This window comes from Neophocaena asiaeorientalis, unplaced genomic scaffold (genome assembly GCF_003031525.2).
Source record: "Neophocaena asiaeorientalis asiaeorientalis breed wild unplaced genomic scaffold, Neophocaena_asiaeorientalis_V1.1 scaffold280, whole genome shotgun sequence".
In the NCBI taxonomy this organism is placed as follows: domain Eukaryota; kingdom Metazoa; phylum Chordata; class Mammalia; order Artiodactyla; family Phocoenidae; genus Neophocaena; species Neophocaena asiaeorientalis.
Genome location: NW_020185321.1, coordinates 6,801,093 through 6,819,890, shown reverse-complemented (window position 1 = coordinate 6,819,890; position 18,798 = coordinate 6,801,093). Strand labels below are relative to the sequence as shown.

General features: G+C 39.7%; 2 pseudogenes; one reads left to right on the top strand and one right to left on the bottom strand.

Moving 5' to 3' along the window:
* Positions 1-6,393: 6,393 nt before the first annotated feature.
* LOC112392288 (glycine cleavage system H protein, mitochondrial-like) lies at positions 6,394-9,628 on the bottom strand (annotated as a pseudogene).
* Positions 9,629-16,689: 7,061 nt separating this feature from the next.
* On the top strand, positions 16,690-17,905 carry LOC112392304 (60S ribosomal protein L35a pseudogene; annotated as a pseudogene).
* Positions 17,906-18,798: the final 893 nt, after the last annotated feature.

The following is an 18,798-nucleotide window of genomic DNA, read 5'->3' as shown; positions in this document are numbered from 1 at the left end:
TTGTTACATTTAGCATAATTATCTTGACATTCATCCCTTTTATGTTGCTGTTTTGTATTCCATTTTGTGGATGTACAAAAATGTCTTTATCCTTTTTTTGTGTGTGTGTGGTAGGCGGGCCTCTCACTGCCGTGGCCTCCCTCGCTGCGGAGCACAGGCTCCAGACACGCAGGCTCAGCGGCCATGGCTCACGGGCCCAGCCGCTCCACGGCACGTGGGATCCTCCCAGACTGGGGCACGAACCTGCGTCCCCTGCATCGGCAGGCGGACCCTCAACCACTGCACCACCAGGGAAGCCCTATCCATTTACTTTTTGATGGACATTTGAGTTATAGTTTTTGTCCAGTGATAATAAAACTGCTTTGAATATTCACGAACAAAAAAATCTATATGTGAAAACATAAATAAATATATTTATTTAGGTATTTGAATTCTATCATTCTTTTGTAGTTCTCTACATAGATTCTGTAAATATTTTATTAGATTTATACCTAAGCATTTCACTTTTGGGGTTGCTATTGAAAATGGCATTTTTTTTAAAACATATTTTATTGAATATAAATATTTAATATTTTCAAGACATGAACAGAATCTACATTTAACACAAATAACTGAAGTACGAGGTTTTAGTTGTGCAGAATGAAGAAATTCTAGAGAGATAATGTGCAGCATGTCAACTATAGTTAACCATACTGTATCAAATACTTGAAATTTCCTAAGTATGTCTTTTTAAAAATGTTTATATTTTAAAATTTTTTATTGGAGTATAGTTGATTTACAATGTTGTGTTAGTTTCAGGTGTACAGCAGAGTAAATCAGTTATATATACACATATAGGTATTGTTTTTGAAAATTCAACTTCTAGGTGTTCATTGCTAATATAGAAAAAATGACTTTTTGAAATTTTTTATTATTTTTAAAAAATTTTGGCCACACTGCACGGCATGTGGGATCTTAGTTCCCCAACAAGGGATTGAACCCCTGCTCCCAGCATTGGAAGGTGGATTCTTAACCACTGGACCACCGGGGAAGTCCCAAAGGTGATTGACTTTTTCTTAAATTAAAAAAAAATTTTTTTTTTGGTTGCATTGGGTCTTCATTATTGTGCACGGGCTTTGTCTAGTTGCAGCAAGTGGGGGATACTCTTTGCTGCAGTGCACAGGCTTCTCATTGTGGTGGATTCTCTTGTTGCAGAGCACAGGCTCAGTAGTTGCGGCATGCGGGCCCTAGAGTGCGCAAGCTTCAGTAGTTGTTGCACATGGGCTCAGTAGCTGTGGCACACAGGATCTAGGGTGCATGGACTCAACAGTTGTGGCTTGTGGGCTCTAGAGCGCAGGCTCAGTAGTTGTGGTGCACGGGCTTAGTTGCTCCGCAGCATGTGGGATCTTCCTGGACCAGGTATCAAACCCGTGTCCGCTGCATTGGCAGGCAGATTCTTAACTATTGTGCCACCAGGGAAGTCCATGACTGACTTCTGTATACTGATTTTGTACTCTGTGATCCTGCTAATATTACTATTAGTTCCAAGAATTCTTTTTGTAGGTTCTGTGGGATTTGATAGCCATGCCTGATAATACTAATGAATAAATTTCAGAGATCTGTCTGGAGAATGCAAATCTATTTAATTAACAATATTAGCAAAAAATTTCTCAGAAGAAAAAGGTGATGTCCCCTCCCCGACCTTAGAATTTACAATGAAAGAGATATCATTCTTACCTTATAAAAATTCTGATGTGATAAAATGACAAATAGAGAATATTAACAAAGGCTTAGCTTTGTTACCCTGTCCAATACAGAGCACGTGAATATTTATAACTATAAGCACGTTACTATGTTTTCTAATATTATTAAAAATATATCCTTGGAATTGTTGTTCCTATCATGGAATCTTGTAAGATACCTGGACTTCAGAGATTATTGCTAAAATCTATGAGAATAACCTCACATCTCTAAAAAAGTAAGAAATTCTGAATGACTATCTTGGTGATTTGCTATTCCAGTGACATCTCTATAATCTTTAAGGTGTAAATACGTATAAGGCTTGTCAGATCAGATGAGGATTACTAGTATTTCCTTCTAACACACACAGAGGTTTAATTGACTAGTTGGAAGTCCTGGTCTCCTATAAATTAATAAGTATGCTCCTTTCTGCATATTATTCATTAAGAGAACTGAGCAAGTGGGATGCAGCAAAAGCAATTCTAAGAGGGAAGTTTATAGTGATAAATGCCTACATTAAGAAAAAAGAAAGATCCAAAATAATTAACCTAACTTTACATCTCAAGGAACTAGAAAAAGAACAAAGTAGGACTAAAGTAGCAGACAGAAGAGCAAAATCTTATCAAAAGAGCAGAAGTGGGGCTTCCCTGGTGGCGCAGTGGTTGAGAGTCCGCCTGCCGATGCAGGGGACACGGGTTCGTGCCCCGGTCCGGGAGGATCCCACGTGCCGCAGAGTGGCTGGGCCCGTGAGCCATGGCCGCTGAGCCTGCGTGTCCGGAGCCTGTGCTCCGCAACGGGAGAGGCCACAACAGTGAGAGGCCGCGTACCGCAAAAAAAAAAAAAAAAAAAAAAAAAAAGAGCAGAAGTGAAATAGGCACTAGAAAGGCAAACAGAAAAACAAATCAATGAGACTAAGAATTGGTTGTTAGAAAAGATGAACCAAATTGAGAAACCTGTAGCTATATTCAACAAGAGAGGACTCAAACAAAATTATAAATGAAAGAGGAGACATTACAACTGATATCAAAGATAAGAGACTATTATGAACAATTATACAGAAACAACTGTATAACCTAGAAGAGGTAAATCCTAGAAACATACACCTACCCATACTAAATCATGAAGAAATAGGAAATGTAAATAGACCACTAACAAGTAAGGAGATTGAATCAGTTATCAAAAACTTCCCAATACTGGGACTTCCCTGGTGGTATAGTGGTTAACACTCTGCATTCCCAATGCAGGAGGTCTGGGTTCAATCCCTGGTCTGGGAACTAGATCCCACACGCATGCCACAACTAAGAGTTCACATGCCACAACTAAGAGTTCACATGCCACAACTAAGGAGCCCGTGTGCCACAACTAAAAAGCCCGCCTGCTGCAACTAAGACCCAATGCAACAAATAAATAAATAAATATTTTAAAAAACACAAAAAACAAAAAACTTCCCAATACTGAAAAGCTCAGGATCAGATGGTTTCAGTAGTGAATTCCACCAAACATTTATAGAAGAGTTAATGTCATGCCTTCTCAAACCCTTCCAAAAATGGAAAAGGAAAAGACACTTCCAAACTCATTTTACAAGGCCAGCATTACTCTGAGACCAAAGCCAGATAAGGACACTACAAGAAAAGAAAACGACAGGCCAATATCCTTGATGAATATAAATGCAAATATTCTAAACAAAATACTAATAAGCCCAATTCAACAGTACATTAAGAGGATCATAGTGGGATTAATCAAGTGGGATTTATCCCTGGAATGCAAGAATAAACCCCTGGGATGCAAATCAATAAATGTGGTATACCACATTAATAGACTGAAGGATAAAAATCATAGGATCACCTTATTAGATGCAGAAAAAGCACTGACAAAATTAAAATTCCTTTCATGATAAGAACTCTCATAAAACTGGGTATAGGGCTTCCCTGGTGGCGCAGTGGTTGAGAGTCCACCTGCCGATGCAGGGGACACGGGTTTATGCCCCGGTCCAGGAAGATCCCACATGCCGCGGAGCAGCTGGGCCCGTGAGCCATGGCCGCTGAGCCTGCACGTCCGGAGCCTGTGCTCTGCAACGGAAGAGGTCATAACAGTGAGAGGCCCGCGTACTGCAAAAAAAAAAACCCAAAAAACAAAAAACAAAAAAAAAACTGGGTATAGAAGGAATATATCTCAAAATAATAAAGGCCATATACAACAAACTCACAGCCAATATCATACTCAGTAGTGAAAGGTTGAAAGCTTTTCCTCTAAGATCAGGAAAAATGTAAGGGTGCCCTCTCTCACCAATCCTATTCAACATAGTACTGGAAGTGCTAGAGCAATCAGGCAAGAAAAATAAATAAAAAGCATCCTAATCAAAAATGAAGAAGTAAAATTTGTCTGTTGATGACATGAACTTATATGTAGAAAAATCCTAAAGACTCCACCAAAAACTGATAGAACTAATACACAAATTGAGTAAAACTGCAGAATATAAAACCAACATACAAAAATCAGTTGTATTTCTATACACTAACACTGAAGTATATGAAAAAGAAAATAAAGAAAACAATTCCATTTAAAATAGCATCAAAAACAAGAAAATATTTGGGAATAAATTTTACCAAGGAAATGAGAGATCTGTACAGTGAAAACTATGACACTGATGAAAGAAACTGAAGAAGACACAAATTAATGAAAGATATTCTGCGTTCATGGATCAGGAGAATTAATATTGTTAAAATGTCCATACTACCCAAAGCTATCTAAAGATTCAATGCAATCCCTATCAAAATTCCATTGGCATTTTCACAGAAATAGAAAAAACAATTCTAAAATAGGTATGGAACCCAAAAGACCTTGAATAGCCAAAACAATCTTGAAAAAGAAGAACAAAGCTGGAGACATCACATGTCCTGATTTCAAACTATACTACATAGCTAGTCAAAACAGTTTAATACTGACATAAAAACAGACACATAGACCAACAGAATAGAATTAAGAGCTCTGAAATACACTCACAAATATTCAGTCAACTGATAGTTGACAAAGGAGCCAAAAATACACAATAGGCAAAGGAGAGCCTCCTCAATAAATGGTGCTGGGAAAACTGGATATATTCACATGCAAGAGGATGAAACTGGACCCATATCTTACACCACTAACAAAAATTAAGTCTCTAATTCATTGAATTAGAGACTTAAATGTAAGACCTGAAAACATAAAGCTACTAGGAGAAAACACTGGGAAAACTGGTGTTGGCAATGATACACACACACACACACACACACACACACACACACATGCACACATACATATAGGCTGCACTGCACAGCTTGCAGGATCTTAGTTCCCCAACCAGGAATCGAACCCAGGCCCCCAGGAGTGGAAGTGGAGAGTCCTAACCACTGGACCACCAGGGAATTCCCTTGGCAATGATATTTTGGACATGACACCAAAAGCACAGGCCACAGCAGAAAAAATAAACAAGAAGGACTCCATCAGACTAAAAAACTTCTGCACAGCAAAAGAAACAATTAACAAAAGGCAGGCTTCAGAATGGAAGAAAATATTTGCAAACCATACATGTGATAAGGGATTAATAACTCAAACATATAAGAAGCACATTCAACTCAAGAGAAAAAAATCTGATTAAAAAATGGGCAGAAGGGACTTCCCTTCCAGTGGTTAAAACTCTGTGCTTCCACTGCAGGGGGCATGGGTTTAACCCCTGGCTGGGGAACTAAGATTCCCACATGCTGCACAGCACAGCCAAAAAATAAATAAATAAAAGGCAGAAGACCTAAATTGACATTTTCCCAAAGACATACAAATGGTCAACAGGTATGTGAAAAGATGCTTGACATCACTAATCAGGGAAATGCAAATCAAAACCACAATGAGATATCACCTCACACCTGTTAGAATGTCTATCCCTAGGAAGACAAGATAACAAGTGTTGTCAAGGATATGGAGAAAAGGATGCCCTTGTACACTGTTGGTAGAAATGTAAATTTGTGCAGCCATTACTGAAAACTGTATGGCAGTTCCTCAAAAACTTAGAACAATCAAATGATCCAGCAATCCCACTTCTGGGTATATACACAAAGGAAATGAAATCACTATCTCAAAGAGATTTATTTGTACCCCCACGTTCACTGCAGCATTATTTTTTTTAATTAAGAAGTTGAATATTTTATTATTAAACTGTTTCTTATTTTCCTGCAAGGCTATTGCTTCACTGTATAGAAGTAGCACCAGCAAACACAGTATACTGCAAAATTAAGATAGTAACGTTCTTCACTGGACACTATACAACTAACAAACTTTTTCTCCACTGCCATTTATTTCCAATGGGAAGTTCATTGAGTATTTTGACCCAAATCCAGGGATGGCTGTAAGCAAGTTACAATATTATACAAGGTTAAGATAACAATGTTATCCTTGAACTACATAATTTTTATAACTAGTTTTACCACAATTTCAGGAATTCTGAATATTATAACTGGAGATTAGCCGAAAAATTATAGGGTGTTGAGGGGCTTCCCTGGTGGTGCAGTGGTTGAGAGTCCGCCTGCCGATGCAGGGGACACCGGTTCGTGCCCCGGTCTGGGTGGATCCCATGTGCTGCGGAGCGGCTGGGCCCGTGAGCCATGGCCGCTGAGCCTGCGCGTCCGCAGCCTGTGCTCCGCAACGGGAGAGGCCACAGCAGTGAGAGGCCCGAGTGCCGCAAAAAAAAAAAAATTAAAAAAAATTATCGGGTGTTGTGAAAAAGATGTGGTGTTTATCTGAAGTCATTAGGCAGTTAAGGGGTATTTTCTTCAGGCAACATTGTTGCAAGTAGTTTCTTTTGCTAAAAGGTTCTTTTTAAAAATCTATCCACCATTAATTTAAGACAACTATGCTAGATTAAGTTGTTTCAAACTAGTTTATTTAGGGGTTCCATTTTCACTCCTCAATAGATTTTATGTATTGCTCATATGCTTCTTCACTCATTAGTTCATCTAGTTCTGAAGGGTTACTGAGTGTCATCTTGATCTGCCAACCATCTTCATAACAAGATTTGTTGACAAGCCCTGGATTTTCTGCTAGAGCTTCATTAATTTCAGTTACTTCTCCTGATAGAGGAGAATAGTTCGCTAGCAGCTTTCACACTTTCCAAAGCACCGAATTCCTCGTTTGTTCAATTTTGTCCCAACTTCAGGCAGACTACAGTAAACATCTCCCAAAGCTTCCTGTGCAAAACTGCTGATTCCCACTGTTCCAGCACCTTTTTCTATTATTACCCATTCATGTTTGTCTGTGAATTTACGACCCGACAGCAGACCGGGTCCGGTGCGCAGCGCCTGATGGCGCCCGCCCGCAGTCCCCAGGGCCGCGGCGGGCAGGGCTCTTTGGGCGCAGAGACGGCGCACAGGCTGTAGACCACGGGCCGCACGCTCCGCACCGCTCGCAGTGCCATGTTCGCAGGGGTGCTCACTGTAGCATTATTTACAATAGCCAAAACATGCAACCAGCTTGTCTGTCCACCAATAAATGGATAAAGAAAATGGGTTAAATGTACATGTGATATGTGCATACAACACATTTTCTTTATATATAGATATAAACACACACAATGGAATATTAGCCCAAAAAAAGAAGGAAATCCTGTCATTTGGGACAACATGAATGAACCTTGAAAGCATTACAGTAAGTGAAATAAGTCAGAAAATGACAAATACTGTATGACCTCACTTATATGTGGAGTCTAAGAAAACCAAACTCGTTGAAACAAAAAGTTGATGGAGTTTGCCAGGTGCTAGGGCACTGGGGAAATGGGAAGATGTTGGTTAAAGGGTACAGACTTCCAGTTAGAAGATCTAACTGGGGATCTAATGTCCAGCTTGGTGACTATAGTTAACAATTCTGTATTGTACACTTGAAAGTTGCTAAAAGAGTAGATTTTAAACGTTCTCACCACACATACATGCACAGAGCTAATTATGTAGTAATCATTTCACCATCTATACATTTACCAAATCTTCACACTGTATACCATAAACTTACACAATGTTATATGCCAAGTATATCTCAATAAATGTGTGGGGGGGGGAAATCAAGGATTCAGTTTTTGCCTGGAATCCCATAAAGGAAGGTAAATAGCATAGAGTTAAATGCCACCCTACAGGACTTTGGCATTTGCTTCATTTTCTTACCTACAAGTGCCAAGAAATTTAAGTTTACACTGTCATTGTTCCTGATCTGCAGAAAGCTGAGGGGGAATGACCCAGAATTACCACATCATAACAGGCAATGTTTTCTGAGCTTTTAGTATGTGCCAGGGGCTATTCTAAGGACTTTACACTATTAACTCATCTAACTCTCATAATAATGCTACACGGTAGGTATTTTCCAGTTAAGAAACTATGGCATAGCCACCCTGGAAGAAAGTTTGGTGGTTTTTTACAAAACTAAACATACTCTTTCTTACCATACAAGCCAGTAATAAAGATCTTTGGTATTTACCCTAAGTAGATGAAAACATATTCACACAAAAACCTGCACACAGATGTTTACAGCAGCTTTATTATAATTGCCAAAACTTAGAAACAACCAAGATGACTTTCAGTAGGTGAATGGATAAGCTGTGGTCCCTCCAGACAATGGACTATTATTCAGTGCTAAAAAAGAAATAAGCCATCAAGCCATGAAAACACATGAAGGAGACTTAAATGCACAGTACTAAGTGAAAGAAGCTGATCTGAAGAGGTTACATACTGTCTGCTTCCAACTATATGACATTCTGGAAAAAGGAAATCCATGGAGACAATAAAAAGATCAGTGTTTGTGGGGGGTGGGTGGAGATGAATCAGCAGAGCACAGAGGACTTTTCAGGTAATGAAAACACTCTATGACGTTAGAATGATGGATATATGTCATTATACATTTGTCCCAAACCACAGAATGTACAACACTAAGGTACAACAGTAAGGTAAATTATGGACTTTGGGTGACTTATGCATTAATGTAGGTTCATCCTTGGTTAAAAAAAAAAAAAGGTACCACTCTGGTGGGGGTTATTAATAATGGGGTAAGCTATGTATGTATTGGGACGGGGGATATATAGGAAATGTCGGTACTTTCCTCTCAATTTTGTTGTAAACCTAAAACTGCTCTTAAAAAAAATTAGTCTTTACAAAATATTTTGGAAAAAAAAAAAGAAACTATGGCAAGGAGAGGTTGAATAAACTACCCAAGCAGCTCACACACCTAGCAAGTGTTAGAGCTAGGATTTTAACCCAGGTATTAGACCCACACTCTTAGCCATTATACCATACTGCTCACACATCACACAAAAATGTGGCCTGAAACAAAGTTATGCTGACAAACCAGGAAGCAGACCTGGCCAGTACTACAAAAAATACCATTAGGTATTCTGGAGTAGAGTGGTGGTGGGATCTACACCCTAGTTGAAACAGACCTCTCAAACCACCAATTACATTTGTACTCTTAAAAGTTTCACAAAGCAAAGTCCTTGTCACTGATTGAAATGAGTCAAACCATCTCCTACCCTATTTGCTTTTGATCTCAAGCCTTTGTAGAAGATTAAGAATATCCAGTGTGTGATTCCAAGCAGGTATATTCTCTTCATTAATAAATCACTGTCTAAAATAATAGTCTATTATCCTCCAGAGTTGCATTTCTACAGCCTAAGAAATGTTTAATAAAAGAGAGTCAACAGGAAGAATTAAATTATTTGCAAAATACAAATAATTAACCAGAAGGACATCTGGGTGCACTGGGGAATGGGATCTATCCCCAGGACCTGTGACTTTCCCTGTGGAAGGAAGACTTAAGGGTAAATCAATGAAAATGTTTCAGGAGGACACCAGATGTTTCCACATACTGAAAAACGAAATGCATTTCATGGAACAAAGAGGAAGCACAAACTCACCTTGAATTTGATTTTTTGATGTACAGCAGCAATTCTCTCCTTCTCACATGACTTCTGTGGAGAATGGCAGTAGCCAGGGAAAGGGGTGCCTGAGATATCTGGTCTTTTTGAAGATTGGTCAAAATCCAGTCTCCACTACCATCTCTGCCCCTCACTTTCACATGCACGCAAAGAAAGTAGAAGACTATAATGTCTGGGTTCACAGCTCTGGATACGCTGCAGTTCTGACACTGCAGCTGGTCACCCCTGAGGCCGTTCACTGCCTTCGTTTCTCCAGAAATGTCCTATGGGTCCTTCTGAGATAGTCTGGGACCTGGGACCCTCTACCAGAGTGCGTGCACCTGGACAGACATCTCCTTGAGCAACAGAATACAATGAAACTATAAGGGACTAAAAATAACTGCACACACACGCAGTTGGGGCAATTATGAACAAAAATACAAAAAGCCACAAACCAACTGCCGTTTCTGAGGGGCTGGGAGCAAAAGCGTGGTACACAGCACCACCAAGCGGGTGGGCTGACCACCTAGGCTACTCCTTCTACCCAACCCATGGATCTGCTCCCAGTGTTAACCCATTTAAGGACCAAAGCAGCTCCTCTCAGGGAGTGAGCAAGGGTGCCTGTTCCTCTCTTTGCTCCCTTGTGCTACAGCACGAGCCCCAATGATCTGACCTCCTCTCTACTGCGCTTCTCCTCATTAGGGAGGACACCCACACCCTTTCTCTCCAGGTACATATCTCTATCTTGCTTCTGTCTTAAATAAACAAACTGTTTCTCCGTGTGCTCTCTCACTTGTTGTGTTGTGTCTCTAACAATAAACTCTGTACCTGTTTTTGCAGTTTCTGCCTCCTTGAGAAATTCATTTTTCAAATGAGGCAAGAGCCAGGGGAACTTTGCTTCTAGCCCCTAGCCTTTTGTGGTCTAGCAGCTAGGATTCCTGGTTTTCTTTTGGGCTACCCAGGTCCAAATCCTGGGCAGGGAACTAAAATCTCACTTCAAGCCACTGCTCACTGCTGTCTGAGATCAAGACCAGAATGGCTACACCATGCTAGTTTATCAAGGGGCAACACCTGCCCCAGCGATGGCTGTTAACCAGAGGGGCAATGAGGGACACACTCTTCTACTGGTTTCCCTGGAAACTAATAAGCCCACCTGACATCAATTCCCCAATAATTGGTAACCTCCTCCTCCTTCTCCTCTCCCAGAGGAAGACTACTGCCTGTGTCCCGCCTGATGTCTGCCATACACAGTGGGGTATCACCCCAGGGCCTTTGCTTCAGAGCTGAAAGATTTCCTATCCAATAAACCCTTGATGTCTCTACCGCTGTCTCCATGCTCTTTCCTGCAACCCGCTGCCGGGCAATTACAAGGCTTGCAGACCTGCAGGGTGCAGCCTAACACGAGGTCAACCTGCACCAACCTGGTGGAACCCTGGGGGGAAACATAGAGCGGCAGAAGACTCTAGACCCCAAATGCCGTAAACCCTCTGCTTCCCATGCGCAGTCGGGTCTCCAGAGTGCCGCCTGTCCCCTCCCAAACATTAGGTGTCCGAGAAAAGCTGCGGCTGCACGGGTTCCCATCTCACCACACTCCAATGGAACAGGCATAGGAGAACAGCTCTTTCCCAAGGCTGTGACGCTGGGGCTCTGGGAAGTGCCTGTCTCTGTCAGACGCAAGTCCCACGCCTCCTCCAAGCGTGTAGGAGGCGGTGAAAGGCCGAGGAGGCTCCAGAAAACCTCAGACCCCTGAACACGAACCCTCGAATTACAGGCTGAGACTGACTGCGGCCTGCTACCCTGCGGGAAGTGTCTTGGCCTCTGGCTTTTTTTTCATTGGTTATCGTCTCCGCGACCCGCCCCTCCCGGAGATTGCTGGGAATTCTCCGCACAGTCACTAGTGCGCAGGCGCAAAGAGGAGTGGGTGTGCTCCTTCGCTTCTTCTAGAGGGAGCTGTTGGGTTTGGAACGCGGCGGTAAAACCTGCTAGGGGCCAGGATTCCGGAGCCGGCTGGATGCCTGTGTGCCTGAGTGTGTAATCTGGACAGCGTTGTTTCTGTGCGTGGGGCTGTTCTTGCGTGTAATTATTTGGATGGGGTACTGCGATGACTCCGCAGAGAATGGACGATTATGCCCAGCTCTGAAGCCGGAAGTCTGCGCGGTTGGTTAGTGAAGTGCGTGAGATTGTGTGTATCCGTGAATGTGGCTGTGCTCCACAGTGTATTATTTCTGGAATGGTTTTGATAGGCCAACGCCTCTGGTTATGGTTTTCCACAGGGTCTGCGCTTGTGCATCGCTGTTTCTGTGTATGAGGCTGGATGTGTGGCATTTTGATTAATTACATGGTGGTTAGGTGTGCCTTCAGAATTATGACTGGCACTTAATTAAGTAAAATAATTTCAGGCATAAATACTGGGGGGGGGGGAAGGAGACAAAATTATCTCCTTTATTATGATAGGATCATAATAATGTATTCCTGGACCCATACCAAAATGTAGAAATGAGGACTACATAGTAACATGAAGGGGAGTAAAAATTATATATTTGTATAGGAGCCCAATAACGTCCTTAGTCACTCTTAGGTAATAAAAAATTCCTTTTACCACTGTTCGTTAAAAGATCAGTCTTGGGCTTCCCTGGTGGCGCAGTGGTTAAGAATCCACCTGCCAATGCAGGCGACCTGGGTTTGAGCCCTGGTCCGGGAAGATCCCACACGCTGCGTAGCAGCTAAGCCTGTGTGCCATAACTACTGAGCCCACATGCCACAACTACTGAAGCTCACGAGGCTAGAGCCTGAGTTCCGCAACAAGAGAATCTACTGCAATGAGAAGCCCATGTACCACAACGAACAGTAGCCTCCACTCGCTGCAACTAGAGAAAGACGCGCACAGCAACGAAGACCCAATGCAGCCAAAAATAAGTAAATACATTTATTTTAAAAAATCAGTCTCATTTTAGTGGTTAAAATAATTTAAATGTCCTGTTTAATGATCAGAACTTCAAACCTCATTTAAAACAAGACCCTCCCACCCTGTCCTCTCCCTTTACCACTTCCAAATATGACTATATCACAGTTATTGGTTAAAGCAGTATTTGGTATTTATATACTGATTATATATTTTTGTGCTTCAGAGCCAAGTATATATATATATATATATTTGCTGTACGCAGGCCTCTCACTGTTGTGGCCTGTCCCGCTGCGGAGCACAGGCTCCGGACGCGCAGGCCCAGCGGCCATGGCTCACGGGCCCAGCCGCTCCACGGCATGTGGCATCCTCCCGGACCGGGGCACGAACCCGTGTCCCCTGCATCAGCAGGTGGACTCTCAACCACTGCGCCACCAGGGAAGCCGCCAAGTATATTTTTTACACAATTTTTTTTATTGTGGATTTAGCTGACTTGGTTTATATGTATATGTACTTGCTCCTATTGCTACCCTTTTCTAAATGTTCCCCCCACCCCTCCAAAGTGTCAAACTCTAAGCAATGATTTTTCCAAATGTTCAAACTTATCTGATACTTCTTCTCCCCCTTGCCGAATCTCTTTCACAGCCATCATCTTGTAGTTCCAGTCTGGACTGCAGGGTTTCTGTAAGACTTCCCTTCTCCCTTTTCTGGAACTGAATTCCTATGTTCCAAGTCTTGTTAATTTTGTATGTTTCTCATTTTTGCTGATTGCCTCTCTCCAACAACTTCGTTCAAATGCATGCCTTTGAGGTAAATGTTTAAGTTCTTACTGTCTGGAAATACCTTTATTGCAATCTCACTTATTGCCTGTGGTGAGAATTCTACTATAAATTAGAATTTGAAGGCATAACATCAGATAAAATCTGATGTTATGTTGCTAATGTTATGTAGCTAATGTTGCTTTTGTAAAGGCTTGTCATCTGTTTTCTATTTCTTTGTGCATAATCTGTGTTCCCAACCCTCCTGGAACGTTTAGGGTGATATATATCACACAATGTACTGTAATTTTGTTCCTTGGTGTGGATCTTTAAATTTATTTTTAAATTTATTTTTGTCTGTGTCGGGTCTTAGTTGCAACATGCAGGATCTTTCCACGCAGCGTATGGGCTTCTCTCTAGTTGTGGCACGTGGGCTTCAGAGCATGTGGGCTCTCTAGCTGAGGCACATGGGCTCAGTAGTTGTGGCATGCGATCTTAGTTGCCCCGCAGCATGTGGGATCTTAGTTCGCTGACCAGGGATCGAACCAGCGTCCTGCTGCATTGGAAGGCGGATTCTTTACCACTGGACCACCAGGGAAATCCCTCTTTAAAACTTTTTAATGCTGGGTGTCAGGTGAATATTTTCATTCTAGAGACTTGTGTACTTCTGGGCTGGAAAATTTTTGTGTAGTTTCTTTCTTTCTTTCCTTCTTTCCTCTCTCTCATTGGAATTATTTGATGGAACTTACATGGCTTAAGCTTCTAAATGTTTTCTTCCTATTTTCTCTGTCTTTTTATTCAACTCTAGGAATTTTATCTTCTACTTATTTAATTTTTAATAAGTCATATTTTTAATTTCCTAGAGCTCTCTCATGGTTTTTTTCTATATAGTATACTGTTCTTTAGGAATGCAATATCTTCTCTGATATTTATGAAATTATATATTAATGTTATATATAGTATATATATTATATTCATTATATTTGATTCAAAATTATATGAATAATATATAATTATATTATGCATGTGATAGGTAGGATAGTCAATTATGTAAATATTATTTATTTAAAGTTCTCTTAGCTACATGTATTGTCTTTGTTATGACCATATTCCCTTTTCCTGTTTGAGTTGTTCTCTGTCTTTCATTTTAGGTACTTTTCTCAACCACGTGGTAATCCTTACTTTCAGTCATGAGTTAGAGCCTGCCGACTGATGGATTTCAGAAGCAATCTTTTCTCTGGGACACCCCCAGATTTCTATCTCTTTGTTCTTTAGTTTCTCCTTAAAGGACTCCTCCAGTTTCCTGCCTGTGAAGGTTATGTGTTGAGTTGCTGGAGACTGGTACCAGGATAGGGAAAGAAGCTTAAGAAGATTTCAGACTGTGGTTATTACTCATTCTAACTGTGTCTGTCTGCCCTTCTTTGTGCATCCTCTACATCTTCTCAAAATCAATTTATCCAGAGATCAAATGTATTTTTTAGACAAGGGAGAAAAGTTAACTGTAGAGGGGGAAGATCAGGGCAATGAGTTTGTGTATAAATTTTCAACCAGTCCTCTACTTCCAGATCCATAGCTCACCAAGGTCCTTTTCTGTGGAACCTGGGCCCTTCAGGGAAGTTGTAAATTGGTCATAATCTCTTTCATACCAGAGTTCCTTGAATTTTCTTATTTTTTGTAGTTTTCTCTTCACATTTGTTGTTGTCATTGTTATTTTCATCTCTTTTTGGATAGTGATGGGAAATAAATGCATGTGACCTACTCACTGTATGTAAGCAAAAGTCTACCCTTGCTCTTTTCAAATGACAAGATTTTGGTCATTTTTTAAAAAACTAGTTTTGGTTGTACAGTTGACCCTTGACATACACTGGGGTTGGGGCCCTGACCCTCTGTGCAATTGAAAATTTGTGTATAACTTTACAGTTGGTCTTCCATATTCACATCCTAGGTCCCACATCTGAGGATTCAACCAACTGCAAATAATGTAGTACTATAGCACGTATTTATTGAAAAAATCCATGTATAAGTGGACCTGCACTGTTCAAATCTGTCTTGTTCAAGGGTCAACTGTATTTTTTTTTAATTTTCTATGTCATTATTTTCTAGTTTTATCTTCATCAAGTTCTCCTGAATACATTCCCTGGGTTTATATTCTTGCTTCTTTTATTCCTTTAATTCTTTGGGTTGTGTCAGAGAATTCCTTGGCTTGAATTCAGTAATACAATTGTTCAGCTATTTCATATTGTCATCCTGTTTCATTTTGAGCCTATTTATTAACTTAGAATTCCACACACAAGCATATATATATATATATATATATATATGAACATAAGTACAGTTGAATGAATGAAAATAAATTCTGTGGGCCTACCACTCAGCTTAAGAAAAAGTTATTATCAGTTCCTTTGAAGTATCCTAAATATGTATTTATTTATTATTTAGGCTGCTCTGGGTCTTAGTTGCGGCACTTAGTTGCGGGATCTTTGTTGCCACGTGCATGATCTTTAGTAGTGGCATGTGGGATCTTTTAGTTGTGGCGTGTGGACTTCTTAGTTGTGGCATGCAGACTCTCAGTTGCAGCATGCAGTCTCTTAGTTGTGGCATGCATGCAGGATCTATTTCCCCAACGATTGATCGAACCTGGGCCCCCTGCATTGGGAACTCAAAGTCTTACCCACTGGAGCACCAGGGAAGTCCCTGAAGTGTCCTAGATGCTCCTCCCCCATCTCCCATAAAGTTAACCATCACCTGAATTTAGTCATTCCCATGGTTTTCTTTATAGATTTGCCATATATGTACATATCCCCAAATAACATATTGTTTAGATTTGTGTGTGTTTTGAAATTTAGTGAAATGACATTCTATGTATTGTCACTTAAAAAAAACCTCAACATTATGTTCTGGGAATTTGTTCATTTTCTCAATGTTGGGCAGCAGTCTACTGTGTACATCTGCCAAATTTTATTTATATAGCCTCTTGATGGATATTTGAGTTGTTTCCAGATTTTTCCCTCCTATTTCAAGTGGTGCTGTTTTGAACATTTCTGTAGACCTTTAAAAGTCTGTGTAAGGAATAACTCTAAAGTATAATACTTACAGGTGGACTTGCTTTGTTCTAGGGCATGTGCTTCCCAGCTTCTCTAGGTGATGTCAAAGAGTTTCCAGAATCATTTCAATTGACACTTACTGCCACATAGTTGAGAGTTGTTCCACATCCTTGACAACACTTGTAACACTTTAAAACTTTTTTTGCCAGTCAGCTACTGAGATAATATCTCATTGTGGGAGAATTTTTAGAATTCTACTCTGAAAACAAAGATTGACAGAACGAAAAGGGAGAAAAAGATACAGCCACTTTAATAAATAAATGATTTTAACACACAAGTCCTATTAACTCATATATAAGTAGTCCCAAAACAATCAGTAACAATATGAGAATGACACAATTAGCCAACTTAACAAATACAGAATACAACACCTAGCAATGACAGAATATATATTCATTTCAAGTGAACATGGATCATTTAGCAAAATAGTCTATACACTGGGCCATAAAGCAGATTTAATACATTTCATAGGATTGAAATCATGTACAGTATGTTGTGTGACCACAATGGAATTAAACTAAAAATCAACAACAATAACAAAACAAAATATTGAAAAATTCCCAAGTTATCTGAACTTAAGCAATATAATTCTATAAAATCAATGGGTCAAATAATAAGGCAGAATAGAAATTTAAAAATATTTTGACCTTAATAATAATGAAAAAAACGCAAAACACTTGGGCTTTTTCAACCATCTTGGACCCTGTGGAGGTGTGTGGAGCTCCCACAGCTGAACTTTGGGGGCAAATAAGTGGGGCCTGTTGGGAAGAGGACTTCTAAAGTGACAGATATGTCTGAAAGGCTATGGTCCAAGGCCACTTTTGCTGGCTATCGGTGGGGTCTGTGGAACCAGAGGGAGCACACAGCTCTCCTGAAAGTTGAAGGTATATATGCTCAAGATGAAACTGAATTCTATCTAGGCAAGAGATGTACTTATGTGTACAAAGCAAAGAACAACACAGTAACTACTGATGGAAAACCTAACAAAACCAGAGTAATCTGGGGAAAGATAACGGGTGTTCATGGAAACAGTGGCATGGTTCATGCCAAATTCCAAAGCAATCTTCTTGCTAAGGCCATTGGACACAGAATCCGTGTGATGCTGTACCTTTCAAGGATTTAAACTTATTGAAAAGTAAATAAATAAAAGTGTAGGATTTGTTCTCTTGTAAAAAAAAAAAAACACTTGGGTTGTAGTAAAAGCAGTAATTTGAGGCATGTTTCTAGCTCTAAATGCATATATCAAAAAGTAAAAAATATTGAATATGAATGGTTTAAGCCTCCACTGTAAGAAACTAAAAGAAAGAACATCAATTTAAACCCAAAGAAGGTATTTAAAAGGAAGTAATAAAGATAAGTTTGATATCACTAAAATAGAAAGCAAAGTAGTAATAGAGAAAATAAACTAAGCCAAAAACCAGTTCTTTGAAAATTTAACAAAATTGATAAGTCTTAGCAAGACTGACCAAGAAAGAGGAAAATAACCCTACAAATATCAGGTATGGAAAAAGATTTTATAGGTTTTGAAGGATAAATAAGAAGGCATTAGGGACAACTTTATACCAATAAATTTGACAACTTCAAATAATGGAAAATTCCTCTAAAAATATAACTTACCAAAATGACATGAGAAAAAATATAAAATTTGAGTAATTCTGTTAAGAAAAATAAATGTTTAATTATAAATTTCCCCACAAGGAAAGCTCTACTCCTGAACATTTTCACTGGTGAATTCTTCCAAATATTTGATGGAATACAAAATATCAATAATGTACAAATTCATAAAAACTCTCAACAAAAGTGGTATAAAAGAAAATTGCCTTTTATCAGTCTGATAAAGAGCATCTTTAAATAACCTACAGACAACATACTTGCTGGATTCTTCAAGAGAGCAAAACAAGGAAATCTACTACCAATACATTCAACGTCATACTGGAGGCCCAAGCTAGTGCAATAAACAGGAAAGAAGGAAAAGGTATAAAGATCGGAAAAGAAGAAATATAACAATATTTGCAGATGACATAATTTGTATGTAGAAAATTCAAAAGAATTATAAAAGTGGTTGAATAAATAAATTTAGCATGATTACTGGATATGTGACTATAAAAACATAAATTGTGTCCATGTATACTAGCTTCAAGTAATTAAACAGTAAAATTTTAAAACAAAATATTTACCATAGCAAACAACAACACAAAAGTAACAAAAAGGCACAAAAATCCTCAACAAAATACTAAAAAACTGAATCCAGTAGAAAATTTTTAAAAAAAATTTATACACCATGACCAAATGGTATTTATGCCAGGAATGTAAGGTTGGTTTAACATGCAAAAATCAGGGACTTCCCTGGTGGCACAGTGGTTAAGAATCTGCCTGCCAACACAGGGGACACAGGTT